The 15,251-nt window shown below is 45.6% G+C and overlaps 1 protein-coding gene across 1 annotated transcript in view; it reads left to right on the top strand.

The window, feature by feature from the left end:
• Nucleotides 1-15,251, top strand: part of LOC126160634 (extracellular serine/threonine protein CG31145-like) — a 224,883-nt gene that overhangs the window by 53,994 nt on the left and 155,638 nt on the right. The gene's annotated exons all lie outside the window — the stretch shown is intronic.

The raw sequence follows: 15,251 nt of genomic DNA, 5'->3' as shown, positions 1-15,251 counted from the left end.
CACACGCAGGCCACAATCATAATATCTCAGTAACTCAATTGTGGCTGTTTACTTTCGTACCGGCTATGTACTTATACATTAAGTACTCTCATTTGTAGATGCTTCTGTTACTACTTTACCAGTTATGATTGCTTCTAGAGCTCATGAACGCCAACGCTTTCTCCGAAAGTTATTTTGAACAGTTTGTTCAGGAGACCAGTCTAAGTGAAAAGGTCGCAAAAACCCAGGTGAGATATTAACAACAAATAATCTTAAGCAAATAGAAAGCATACAGGGATTAGTCACCACAAAGTCGTTGTAGTAAGACTGAAGACCGTAACGTCTAAATCCACCAAAAATAAATGCAAAATATATCTATTTAAAAAGTAGATAAAAATTCGCTTGAGGCCTTCCTAAGAGATAGTGATTATTTCTTTCCGAACTAATGACGTAAATGGAGACCTGTTATCGCTTAGATTGAAAGAAATAGTATCGACGGCAATTGAAATGTACCAAATAAATTAATAGGACACGTTACTAATCCCTCATGGAGAACAAAACAGCACAGAACACTGTTGAAACAGTATCTAAAATGCATGCCGAATTCAAAAGAACGCAAAATCTCCAAGATTGGCGGTTTTACTGCAAGTCGAAATTTATCGCAGCCTTCAGTGGGATATGGTTCATTAGTTTCCACAACGAAACTGTGTCTCGTAATCTTAGAGAAAATCCAAAGAGGTTCTGGTCGTGTGTAAAGTAGACCAGTGATAAGACGCAATCAATTCTTTGACTGCGCAGCAGCAGAAGTGCCACTAAAGCGGAGTTATTAAACACCAAAGAAGAGGAAGCACATATTCCAGAATTAGAATCAAGAACAGCAGGTAAAATGAGTAACTAGATATCCTCGGTCTAGGGAAGCAGCTTGTTTGTCTTAATAATGAGACATCTTCCGGTCCAGCTTGTATACCAGTTATGTTCCTTACAGAGTGCCCTCCATACTTAAAATCATATACAACCGCTCCCCCGCTCTCTCGAAGAAAGATCCGTACCTAAAGACTGGAAAGTTGCACAGGTTACACCAGTACTCAAGAAGGGATATAGGGGTGATCTGCTGAATTACAGAAACATATCACTAACGTTAGTTTGCAGTAGGATTTTGGAACATGTACTGTGTTTGAACAGTTTGGTTTGCCGCGAAGAAAAACGATCTGGTAACTGCCAGCTTGGGCCAGGCTCCAGTTATCCTTCATTGTTTAAATTCCAAAAATTCATGACACTGAACTGCATTAACTGGATTTTATTAGTACTACCGGTTTTGGCATTAACAAGGGGAGGCCGCCAATTGTGAATTTCAGATTCGATTCATACTGCGCATAATAAAAGCTCATGGCCAGAGGTGTAATGTGGCAAAGCACCAAGATGCACTTCTCAGCCGTTGTCGAGAAAATCGACAGTTAAAAGAAACCGTGGCGGTGAAGTACTCTCTACGATTAATAATTCTCCACAGCGTCGTGGCGCAGCGGTAAGCGCTTGGGTTTGTAATCAGAAGGTCGCCGGATCGAATCTCGCTCCATGCAAGTTTTTTTTTTTTAGTATTTGTTTTTTGTAATTCAGATATATATGTCCCGGGAATCAGTTGCAACAACTATCCATATAATAAGTTATTGAAAGTCGTTTGTTGTGGAAAAACTGGCGACTTCGAATATCATTATGTTTACCGCAAACAAAGTCCTATTTCACAAATGTTGTTAATTGTCTTCATAATGTTAACCACGTATAGTTAACAGTAGACGTAGAAACGATATTCCGAAACGAATACGTATAACGTAAGTCAACCGTTCGAATTGGAATAGAGACCCCATGGACACATATTCGCTGTGGCAGGTATGAAATATAAACTCCGTTACTCGCTCGTTACACTTGAAGGACAGATGTCGAATGGGCCGAAACGAGCCACCGCATAGCAGCGTAGTTGCCTGCTAACTTCGAAAGAAGGTAGATGCGGACCCTAGCGCAACTTATAACATCGTCGAAAATCAGTGCGGACGGGAGAGCTTTGGTACACCCAGTTAAAAAAAACGGAAAAATGGAGACGGTACAATTGGAGAGCGATCCGCCTTCACCAACATGTATAAGCAATTCATTAATAGTTTATATATATATATATATATATATATATATATATATATATATATATATATATATATATATATATTTGAATTACAAAAAACTAATAATAAAAAAAATTTGCATGGCGCGAGATTCGATCTGGCGCCCTTCGATTTACGAAACCGAGCGCTTACCGCTGCGCCACGACGCTGTAGAAAACTATTACTCGTAGAGAGTACTTCACCGCAACGGTTTCTTTTAACTGTCGATTTTCTCGACAACGGCTGAGAAGTGCATCTTGGTGCTTTGCCACATTACACCTCTGGCCATGAGCTTTTATTATGCACCGTATGAATCGAATCTGAATTTCACAATTGGCGGCCTCCCCTTGTAAGCCATCATCTAACGCCTAACGACAAAACATTCACGTTTGTAGAACAACATTAAGACAAATTTGCACCTAGCAGTCACATGAAAATATACTTACGAAAATCACTTGGAACACTTCAATTGTCATGAATATTGAAACACAAAGCATCGAATATTTTAACCCACATGAACCACTTAAGAAAACCTCATTCACAGCATTTACAAGTGCAGCAATCGTCCTTTCCATATGTACCCAGTACCTTACCTCTTCACTTTTTGTACTTTTACTGAAATGAGAACAACAAATACAAAGTGGGTAGTAATTTACCACCAGAAGGAGGCCCCTACTCATACAGGATATTTGTCTGAAGATCACCGCAGATGTGGTCGAAACCGGTTACCAGGATAAATAAATTTGCGATCAAGACTGATTTTAATAGTAACTATTAGTAATAACATTGATCACTGTCTGCTCCCACGATGTATTCAAAAGTAATACAAGGTAGCTTGGTGTCATAGCCCCAAAGATCTCTTTACCTATGAAGATACATCGATAAGTACACTATTCAGTTACAAAATGTGACAAATAGCGTAAAGAAAGCTAAATCGTATCTTCACCATCGTCAAGTAGCACAGTATTTTTTTATATACAATCATGCCGTCCTAACACACGGAATAAGACGTAATGAAAAGCATACATCAGGATCTCAGTTGACGTGGTCTCTATGTTAAGACTGAGAATGAAATATTGTATAAATTACAATATTACAGTGTTGTTCAAATTATAGTACAGGCCAAAACAGAGACGAGTCCTAATATAAAAAGTATCCAAAAACAATAATGTACTTGAAGTTAGTGACAGAATAATGTGAGATCTTGTAATTGTGCGGCACACCCGAGTTATTACATATCCTGTCCATAAGCCTTTCCAGCTCCATATGAGTTGCTGATGATGCAGATGACATATACAAGATTCATTACTCTGATAATGTACAGTAAAATTACAAAAAGTGAAGAAGTAGGGTCCTGGATACGTATGAATAGCATGATTGCTGCTCTTGTAATGGTATGAATGAGTTTTTATTACGTTTTTCATGTATATTAAAATATTCAGTGCTTTGTGTTTCAATATACATGGCAAATGAAATGGTTTAAGAGATTTGCTTAAGTACATTACAATGAAGCGCCGAAGAAATTCGTACAGGCATGCATTTTCAAATACAGAGATATATAAAAACAGGCAAAACAAGGCGCTGCGGTGGGCAACGCCTATATAAGACAACAAGTGTCTGCTGCTACAATGGCAGGTTAGTAAGATTTAAGTGAGTTTGAAAGCGGTGTTATAGTTGGCGCACGAGCGATAGGACACAGCAAAATGGTTCAAATGGCTCTAAGCACTATGGGACTTAACATTTGAGGTCATCAGTCCCCTAGAACTTAGAACTACTTAAACCTAACTAACCTAAGGACATCACACACATCCGTGCCCGCGGCAGGATTCGAACCTGCGACCGTCGCAGCAGCGCGGTTCCGGAGTGAAGCGCCTAGAACCTCTCGGCCACAGCCGCCGGCGGGACACAGCATTTCCGAGGCAGTGATGAAGTGGGGATTTTCCTGTACGACAATTTCACGAGTGTACTGTGAATATCAGGAATCCGGTAAAACATCAAATCCGCGACATCGCTGCGGCCGGAAAAAGATCCTGCAAGAACGGGATCAACGACGACTGAAGAGACTCGCTCAGCGTGACAGAAGTGCAATCCTTCCTCAAATTGCTGCAGATTACAGTGCTGGGCCATCAACAAGTGTCAGCGTGCGAACCATCCAACGAAACATCACCGATATGAGCTTTCGGAGCCGAAGGCCCACTTATGAACCCTTGATGACTTTACGACACAAAGATTTACTCCTCGCCTGGGACCGTCAGCACCGACATTGGACTGTTGATGACTGGAAACATGTTTGCCCGCATCTCGTGGTCGTGCGGTAGCGTTCTCGCTTCCCACGCCCGGGTTCCCGGGTTCGATTCCCGGTGGGGTCAGGGATTTTCTCAGCCTCGTGATGGCTGAGTGTTGTGTGCTGTCCTTAGGTTAGTTAGGTTTAAGTAGTTCTAAGTTCTAGGGGACTGATGACCGTAGCAGTTAAGTCCCATAGTGCTCAGAGCCATTTGAACCACTTGGAAACATGTTGCCTGGTCGGACGAGTTTCGTTCCAAATTGTATCGAGCGGATGGACGTGTACGAGTATGGAGACAACCTCATGAATCCATGGGCCCTGCACGCCAGGAGGGGACTGTTCAAACTGGTGGAGGCTCTGCAGTGGTGTGGGGCGTGCGCATTTGGAGTGATATGGGGCCCGTGACACGTCTAGATACGATTTGACAGGTGACACGAACGTAAGTATTCTGTCCGATCACGTGCATCCGTTCATGTCTATTGTGCCCTCAGACGGATATGGGCAATTCCTGCATGACAATGAAACACTCCACACGTCCAGAATTCCTACAGAGTGACTCCAGGTACACCCTTCTGATTTCAAACGCTTCCGCTACCCACCAAACTCCACAGATATGGCCGGCCTTTGTGGCCGAGCGGTTCTAGGCGCTTCAGTCTGGAACCGCGCGACCCCTACGGTCGCAGATTCGAATCCTGCCTCGGACATGGATGTGTGTAATGTCCTTAGGTTAGTCAGGTTTAAGTAGTTCTAAGTTCTAGGGGACTGATGACTCCAGATCTTCAGTCCCATAGTGCACAGAGCCATTTTTTCCACAGATATGAACATTATTGAGCATATCTGAGAAGCCTTTCAACGTTCTGTTCGGAAAAGATCTCCACCCCCTCGTACTCTTAGGAATTTATGGACAGCCCTGCAGAATTCATGGTGTCAATTCCTTTCAGCACTACTTCAGACATTAGCCGAGTCCATACCACGTCGTGTTGCGGCACTTCCGCGTGGTGGCGGGGGCCCTGCAAGATATTAGGCAGTTTATCAGTTTCTTTGGCTCTTCAGTGTATATCGACTGCTGAAAAATGACTGCAAAAAACTACGTTTAAATTCCGCCAATCTAGAAAGTGCGGCATCGCATTTTGGTCGTTCTGAGCCATGTAGTTAACGACTACGGCGCTTCGATCTGCATCGCAAGTTTAACCCGCGCGCACCTGTAGGAGCTGGCGATGTTGTAACTGCAGTCTCAGCACCCGCGCCGCGCCGCGCCGCGCCTCGTTTAGCAGCGCATTCGGCCGCTCGGAGCACTCTTGTTAGGTAAACTTTGCACGTATGCAACTGTGCCCGCCACGGCGGGCGGGGCGGCCCCTGGAATTGTGCTGCGCGCACAAACTGCGAACTTGGCGCCCGGCAGCCGAGCGTCGCCTTAGACGCGGAGCTGCGCCCTCAGCAAACACAACCCGCGGGCCGCGCCAGCCAGGTGCTGCGCGCGCATCAACATCAACATCCGCACCTGCCGCCGCCGACTCCAGCTCCCCGGAGAGCCCACAAGTGTTATTACACCATTTACGAAGTTCCATTCGCGAGATGAGCGGAGCACAAACACGGCTTTTAAATCGATTATACCTCCGCTCAAAATTCCCTGCGTGACGAGACCTGCCGTAAGTTCAGCACAGTGGAGTATTTCTCTGCTTTCTGGACATTCTGGAGAATGTCTCGAACACTTGGTTGAGAGATGCTGCTCCCCTAAAATTTGCGACACAGCAACGTTGACACACTACGGTCACATGTGCACTACTCAACACTGTCTGCTCACAACTGACTGGTCAAATGCTTACGGCTGCTAGTTCAAGCTACCACCGCAGTTACTACGCTGACGTCACTTCTACACGAGACGAGGCCCACGAGAAAGACAGGACGCGGCGCGTACGTCACTAAGGTAGGCCTGAACTCGCTCGCTCGCTCAGCTCAGCAGACAAAATGCGCTTCTAAACCTGTTAACTTGCAGCTGGGCGTGTAAGTACTAACGAGAATTGCATCTTCCACTGGAATCTGCTATTATGAAGCCTTACTGATCAACAGTACTACAGCAAAATTTAATTTCAGATCAATACTCGATATAAATGGTATAACGGCTTGTTTATAGCATTTAGTCTCTTCTGCTTAACAGTACTCATTACATGCTGGAAGTGGTGCCTTATGCAACTGATAACCATTTTAGCATGATTTTATTTTACTGTACGCCGGTACAGCCGTAACAAATTATAAGTAGGCCCATGGACTTCCCATCATTATAGGACTAATAACACTAATATTCCACAATAGCGGGTTCCAGTAGAAGTTTCAGTTTTCGTTTGTATGGACACGCCTAGTTACGAGTTAACAGGTGTAGAAACGTAGTTTCCCTGCTGATTTGAGCGAGCGAGCGCAGGACTACCTTCGTGTTGTAAGCGCCGCGGCCTGTCTTCCTCGTAGGCCTCGTACACGAGAGTTAAATGTCTCGGAACTTCTCGACGGACGTTGTATACATGGTGATTCACGAAGGTATGCAAATATTTTAGTATGTTATTCTACAAGTAAAACTAAAGAAAAAAGATCTGATAAACATAGGCCCGAAAATGTTTAGTTACGGCTAATAAAAGATTTTGCCTGAAATTTAGCAAAAATGGGTTCAAATGGCTCTGAGCACTATGGGACTTAACAGCTGTGGTCATCAGCCCCCTAGAACGTAGAACTACTTAAACCTAACTAACCTAAGGACATCACACACATCCATGCCCGAGGCAGGATTCGTACCTGCGACCGTAGCAGTCGCGCGGTTCCGGACTGAGCGCCTAGAACCGCTAGACCACCGCGGCCGGCTGGAATTTAGCAACTTTGCTAATATGAAGCCATCGCAAAACTGTATGAGGTCAAAATAAAGCAAAATTTCCATTTATTTTGTTGTTATTGATCTGGTGAAACTAATAAAACATGTCCCAGACGTGTATCTGCAGTAGTTTTCCAGAACATCCAGAGAAGCACAGAAGTAGTTTCGTAAAATTTTTAATTTATTAACGACTTGGCCCAATTTGTTTTTTAAATTCCAGGAAATTGCACAAAGTTTTGAAAATAAGTTGTAGAGAATTTAACTTTGGAAAAATTATTGTAATAACATTAACTAAAACTGTATGAATGTGCCAGATAATCTGCTTTTATTGATATCACAGTACACGTGAATTCTTGTTAAACCGAAAAAAGGAAGCTCAGTGTTATGGAAGTTGTACGGTATACATTCAATTTCACAATAAATGTTCGAAAATGTCTCCTCCGAATTCAATGCATTTAGCTGTACGTGTATGAATAGATTTTGTTGCTCTTTTCAGTTTCACTGGGTTCTTCGGAACTTCGTCTGATGGTTCGTGCATTCGGAATCCTCCGAGTTGGATAACGTACGCGATATTCGTTAACTGCAGCCGTAGCATTATCATAACATTTGCCATAAATCAACACCATATCGGCGTATTCTTCTGTCGTAAATTTGAAAGGCATCCCTATTTCATAAATAATCTACAAACCACAACAGTTACTATATGGTTTCACTTAAATGCGGCCTGCAGGTGTGGCCTAGTGGTTCTAGGCGCTTATGTCTGGAACCGCGCGTCCGCTACGAACGCAGGTTCGAATCCTGCCTCGGACATGGATGTGTGTGATGTCCTTAGGTTAGTTAGGCTTAAGTAGTTCTAAGGGACTGATGACCTCAGAAGTTAAGTCCCATAGTGCTCAGAGCCATTTGAACCATTTTGAACTTAAATGCGCTGCTGTTATTATGTTCTTGCACTGAACAATACAGAAAACTAACTCGTTTCAAGGTTAGGAAACGGCTGAAACAACTCACTAACGGTTGCCAACAACGATATAAACTTTTCTACACTCTTAATGGAAAGTTAACAAATTTACTTTTATAATAATCTTTGCTTCTCTGAATGTTCTGGAAAACTACTGCAGATACACGTCTGGGACATGTTTTATTAGGGTCGCCAGTCCAATAAGAATAAAATAAATATAAATGGTGCTTTACTTTAACATCGTACAGTTTTGCGATGGCTTCATATTACCGAAGTTGCTAAATTCCAGGCAAAATCTTTTATTAGCCATAACTCCGTAACTAAAGATTTGCGAACCTATGTTTCTTTACTTTTACTTGCAGAATAGCATATTAAAATATTTGCATATCTTCGTGAATCACCCTGTATACCTCAATAAGACATTTTGCTAAAAGCTTTTAGTTTTATTAGAAAATTTTGGTTCAAAATTTTAAGTACCATTTCTATTCGATAAATAAAGAACCCAGATAAAAGAAAATACTATTTACGTTTAGCAAAAAGAGAACAATAAACCTCGCAATAACAATACTATTACATTATGCAGGCAGAAATGGACAGCTTTCTCAAACTGCTCGAAGATTTCGAACTTCAACGACGCTCGGAAATCTTGAAAACTAGATTTTTTTTCGAGTGCTTCTGAGAAATGTATCGCGCTGCTTTAGGAAACAGACGTCCTTGCATTGACTTCAGATCCTAGAAGTAAGGAGAAAATTGAAGCGGGGCACTCCTCGAAGTCGCCTTGTAAAGAGGTCGTCATCAGCGCTCTGCCCAAAGGCAGGTTTTCACATGGTACCTCTCCATGCTCTCCTGTCTCCTGTTCTGTTCCTTTTATGTCGTCTGTCATCTTGTATCTCCTCCTTCCTCTCAGTGTCCTCCCACGAATTAGACCTTCCAAAACGTCTCTTAGCAGGCACTACCGTCTCAACAAATGTCCCATCTAGTACTTCTTCCTTTTTCTTATAGCCTGCAGCAATCTTGTCCTCTCGCCGACATTTTCCAACACTTTTTTGTTACTTACTCTTTCCATTCAGCTTACAGTCCCATACTCCTCCATTATCTTGTATCTTCTCTTTCCTCTCAATCTCCTCCTATGAATTAGGCGTTCCAAAGCGTCTGTTAGCAACAGATGCCCCATCTAGTTCATCTTCCAATCTCTTATAACCTGCAGCAATCTTGTCCTGTCACCGACACTTTGCAACAGTCTTTCGTTTTTCCATTCAGATTACAATCTCCATTCTCCTCCATACCCACATCTCAAATGCTTCAATTTCTCATCCTCTCGCTTCAACCTCCATGTTTCTGCTCCATAAAGTGTCTCACTCCAGACAAAACACTGTAACACCCCACCCGTCACTTATTTGGTTTTGTCGTGTGTTCTCCCTAGCTAATTGACTAGCAGATCAGCAGAGAGTGCATACCTGTCGCAATATCGGATAACGCAAAGAAAGTAATAAAGCCCTGTGACTCGTGATTGAACTGCAGTGGCAGTGTTGACATTAATTGATTCAGAATTGATCCGTTTTAATTAAAAAGGGGTGCACATTGATGTTATACTCAGCTATTGAACACCAGATGCAAATATTGAACATAAAATTAATTAAGAAAGTGACTTGGGATTTCAACTACTTGATTGAAAACAGATGCAGTCGATTAGCACGAATTTATTTTTAACTCTCGACCTTCAATCATCACATTACATGACTCTCCTAACAGGCAGTGGGAATAAATTGCGTTTACGTGGAGTAAAGCGCGATAAATCACAACTAATTCCTATCGACTGACCCAGGCGTAATGTGAAGTGTGAGAAGAATTCTACAATACACAGCCCATGAAACCCTCGTGGAAACTTTGCCGACGTGATCCAACAAATTAATCAGTGGCCTGACTCAAGCCGGAGTGGGCGCAATATCACCGAATTCAGCGTGGCGGGGCGGCGTCGTTGTGCGGACGTCAGCCGGCCTCGTGGTGGTGCAAGGCTGCGCTCGTCTATTCACTCCTAGCTATGTCACTCAGTACACAGCTGAAAGAAAAACTTACTATCTCCAAGCTCAATCGTTCCGTTTTCTAAGTCCTAAACTGCAGAGATGCTCACTGTCTCTGAGGCAAGCTGAGTAAAGAGCGCCACGTCCGCACTCTAGGCAAGCTGGGAACGGAAAACTTCTCCGGAGACTTCTACCAGTCCGCCCTTCGCCTCGGTTTCCCCTCCAGCAAAATCACTTACGCCAATTGCAGCGCAAGTCGCGTTAATTATGCATCGCTTCCCAGTGCTGACCAATGCCTGTTCTGGGAAGAGAACAAATTCCCGCAAAATTTCCCTTCCTCTCAACTTCTGCTATTTAGCTCCTCCCAGGCTACCCATCAAGGTTAGCATTTGCACAAAACACCAATTTTTCCGAAATTTTGACCCGCAGGAGAGTACTTCAAATTCCTCGGTCCTACGTTCCCCCCGGAGGCCGGCGTATTTCATTCTGTCGCTCTTCCCCTGATTTACTTCAGACTCTGCGGACCGTGAATTCAGCGTGAAGTTGCTGTAGTCACGAACACGCATATTTCGGCCTCTGTTGACCGCTCCACCGTAGCTTTGCGCGGTTTACTCCCGTGAAACCGGGACAACGGACCTTTATCAACAGGCGTACAAGTACTCTGTCTGCTTCCTGGTACACCAGCATGGGGTCAATCACCCCCTCACTGTGACTCATTTTAAGGCATCTGGAGGCCGCGCCCGTTACCGCTTTCTCAGAGTTTGAGCCGCCCTAAGCTGCTTATTGTCGCTTCCCTTCGCCGCTCCCCAGCCACACAACGCCACCCTGCCGCGGTCAACTCTGAAAACTTCCTTGGGATAAACTAGCCTCCAGTAAATCGATGCGTTTCCACAAAGTTTTCACGTCTCGTGAATTACTTTAAAACCATCACCCAACATTAATTATTCCAATACGTCCATACTATACCCTCTACAAGATGCATTGTGCCTTGTCAGTCATTTTTGTTCAGCCCTACTGTTCGCTCAACATGAGTTCGGTGATCTTTAATGACTTCATGTAAGAGGCATAGTTCTTGCCATTCTACATCTACATCTATACTCCGCGAGCCACCTTACGGTGTGTGGCGGAGGGTACTTATTGTACCACTATCTGATCCCCCCTTCCCTGTTCCATTCACGAATTGTGCGTGGGAAGAACGACTGCTTGTAAGTCTCCGTATTTGCTCTAATTTCTCGGATCTTTTCGTTGTGATCATTACGCGAGATATATGTGGGCGGTAGTAATATGTTGCCCATCTCTTCCCGGAATGTGCTCTCTCGTAATTTCGATAATAAACCTCTCCGTATTGCGTAACGCCTTTCTTGAAGTGTCCGCCACTGGAGCTTGTTCAGCATCTCCGTAACGCTCTCGCGCTGACTAAATGTCCCCATGACGAATCGCGCTGCTTTTCGCTGGATCATGTCTATCTCTTCTATTAATCCAACCTGGTAAGGGTCCCATACTGATGAGCAATACTCAAGAATCGGACGAACAAGCGTTTTGTAAGCTACTTCTTTCGTCGATGAGTCACATTTTCTTAGAATTCTTCCTATGAATCTCAACCTGGCGCCTGCTTTTCCCACTATTTGTTTTATGTGATCATTCCACTTCAGATCGCTCCGGATAGTAACTCCTAAGTATTTTACGGTCGTTACCGCTTCCAATGATTTACCACCTATGGCATAATCGTACTGGAATGGATTTCTGCCCCTATGTATGCGCATTATATTACATTTATCTACGTTTAGGGAAAGCTGCCAGCTGTCGCACCATGCATTAATCCTTATACAACACTTGCCATATTTTTTCCTCAGAACTTTATCTAGTTTGCCCCATAATAATCTCCTCTTCATACTGAATGCCTCCTTCGCTACAGAAGTGCAAGTTTTCAAATCCTGATGGCGCAAGAAGTGATTATCACAAAGTAGTATGACAACGTAGTTGTAATGCTGCTGTATCTCTAACTGCCTTTTCTGAACGCGCCACACTGGCTGAACTCGACAAGTTACGACGACTTCTAGTTGGCTCTGCGCCTTCCATCCGCAGACAGAGAGACAGCAGGTAGGTAGCGTCAGCACGCTGCAGGTGTCCGAGGGCTGCGACCTCTGGCACGCGCTAATTGCGGTGCAGGCGGCAGTGTCACGGCGGCGCTACACGCCCCTCGGCCGCGCGCAGCGCGTGTTCCTGTGGTCCTGGCTCGTCTCGCTACATACACACACCACACCACACCACCGGCCTGGCTATTAAGCAAGGGGCGAGCCGGCGGCTAGCGGGGCAGCGGCGCGGAAAATACCCGCCGCGGGCAGCTGTCACTTTCCCAGGCAGTTTGCTCTGCAGCAGTCGGGGGGACAGGCCCAGGAATTGCCCACTAGCTTAAGGGAAAAGCGCTCCTCCACTTTACATCAGCCTTTCCACTGTATCTCATCTCCGCCTATATAGGAGTAAACGTACATCTACATACTGAATTTCTAAGTTAGCCACCAAATCGCAACCATTCCCTCCCCCATACACTCGTGAAACTGCAAGTCATACGTTCCTAAAACAGCTACAAGCAACTGATTACAAATCGTTGAGTCATGTTATAATTACTTCCCAACACATCTTTTTTAATTCTCTAAACATTGCTACGATCAATATTGAGAACGGTTTACATTTTCCTCAAAAGCTACACCACTGGCCATTAAAATTCCTACACCAAGAAGAAATGCAGATGATAAACGGGTATTCATTGGAAAAATATATTATACTACAACTGACATATGATTATACACTCCTGGAAATTGAAATAAGAACACCGTGAATTCATTGTCCCAGGAAGGGGAAACTTTATTGACACATTCCTGGGGTCAGATACATCACATGATCACACTGACAGAACCACAGGCACATAGACACAGGCAACAGAGCATGCACAATGTCGGCACTAGTACAGTGTATATCCACCTTTCGCAGCAATGCAGGCTGCTATTCTCCCATGGAGACGATCGTAGAGATGCTGGATGTAGTCCTGTGGAACGGCTTGCCATGCCATTTCCACCTGGCGCCTCAGTTGGACCAGCGTTAGTGCTGGACGTGCAGACCGCGTGAGACGACGCTTCATCCAGTCCCAAACATGCTCAATGGGGGACAGATCCGGAGATCTTGCTGGCCAGGGTAGTTGACTTACACCTTCTAGAGCACGTTGGGTGGCACGGGATACATGCGGACGTGCATTGTCCTGTTGGAACAGCAAGTTCCCTTGCCGGTCTAGGAATGGTAGAACGATGGGTTCGATGACGGTTTGGATGTACCGTGCACTATTCAGTGTCCCCTCGACGATCACCAGTGGTGTACGGCCAGTGTAGGAGATCGCTCCCCACACCATGATGCCGGGTGTTGGCCCTGTGTGCCTCGGTCGTATGCAGTCCTGATTGTGGCGCTCACCTGCACGGCGCCAAACACGCATACGACCATCATTGGCACCAAGGCAGAAGCGACTCTCATCGCTGAAGACGACACGTCTCCATTCGTCCCTCCATTCACGCCTGTCGCGACACCACTGGAGGCGGGCTGCACGATGTTGGGGCGTGAGCGGAAGACGGCCTAACGGTGTGCGGGACCGTAGCCCAGCTTCATGGAGACGGTTGCGAATGGTCCTCGCCGATACGCCAGGAGCAACAGTGTCCCTAATTTGCTGGGAAGTGGCGGTGCGGTCCCCTACGGCACTGCGTAGGATCCTACGGTCTTGGCGTGCATCCGTGCGTCGCTGCGGTCTGGTCCCAGGTCGACGGGCACGTGCACCTTCCGCCGACCACTGGCGACAACATCGATGTACTGTGGAGACCTCACGCCCCACGTGTTGAGCAATTCGGCGGTACGTCCACCCGGCCTCCCGCATGCCCACTATATGCCCTCGCTCAAAGTCCGTCAACTGCACATACGGTTCACGTCCACGCTGTCGCGGCATGCTACCAGTGTTAAAGACTGCGATGGAGCTCCGTATGCCACGGCAAACTGGCTGACACTGACGGCGGCGGTGCACAAATGCTGCGCAGCTAGCGCCATTCGACGGCCAACACCGCGGTTCCTGGTGTGTCCGCTGTGCCGTGCGTGTGATCATTGCTTGTACAGCCCTCTCGCAGTGTCCGGAGCAAGTATGGTGGGTCTGACACACCGGTGTCAATGTGTTCTTTTTTCCATTTCCAGGAGTGTATTTTCACGCAATTTGGGTGCATAGATCCTGAGAAATCAGTATCCAGAACAACCACATCTGGCCGTAATAACGGCCTTGATACCCCTGGGCAAAGACTCAAACAGAGCTTGGATGGCGTGTACAGGTACAGCTGCCCATGCAGCTTCAACACTATACCACAGTTCATCAAGAGTAGTGACTGGCGTATTGTGACGAGCCAGTTGCTCGGCCACCATTGACCAGACGTCTTCAGTTGGTGAGAGATCTGGAGAATGTGCTGGCCAGTGCAGAAGTCGAACATTTTCTGTATCCAGAAAGGCCCGTACAGGACCTGCAACATGCAGTCGTGCATTATCCTGCTGAAATGTAGGGTTTCGCAGGGATCGAATGAAGGGTAGTGCCACGGGTCGTAACACATCTGAAATGTAACGTCCACTGTTCAAAGTGCCGTCAATGCGAACAAGAGGTGACCGAGACGTGTAACCAATGGCACCCCATACCATCACGCCGGGTGATACGCCAGTATGGCGATGACGAATACACGCTTCCAATGTGCGTCCATCGCGATGTCGCCAAACACGGATGCGACCATCATGATGCTGTAAACAGAACCTGGATTCATCCGAAAAAAATGACGTTTTGTCATTCGTGCACCCAGGTTCGTCGTCGAGTACACCTTCGCAGGCGGTCCTGTTTGTGATGCAGCGTCAAGGATAACCGCAGCCATGGTCTCCGAGCTGATAGTCCATGCTGCTGCAAACGTCATAGCGTTCTCGCTTCCCGCGCCCGGGT

Source organism: Schistocerca cancellata, chromosome 2 (genome assembly GCF_023864275.1).
Source record: "Schistocerca cancellata isolate TAMUIC-IGC-003103 chromosome 2, iqSchCanc2.1, whole genome shotgun sequence".
Taxonomy (NCBI): Eukaryota; Metazoa; Arthropoda; class Insecta; order Orthoptera; family Acrididae; genus Schistocerca; species Schistocerca cancellata.
The sequence above is the reverse complement of the archived record's forward strand: the minus strand, read 5'-3'. Positions and strand labels throughout refer to the sequence as shown.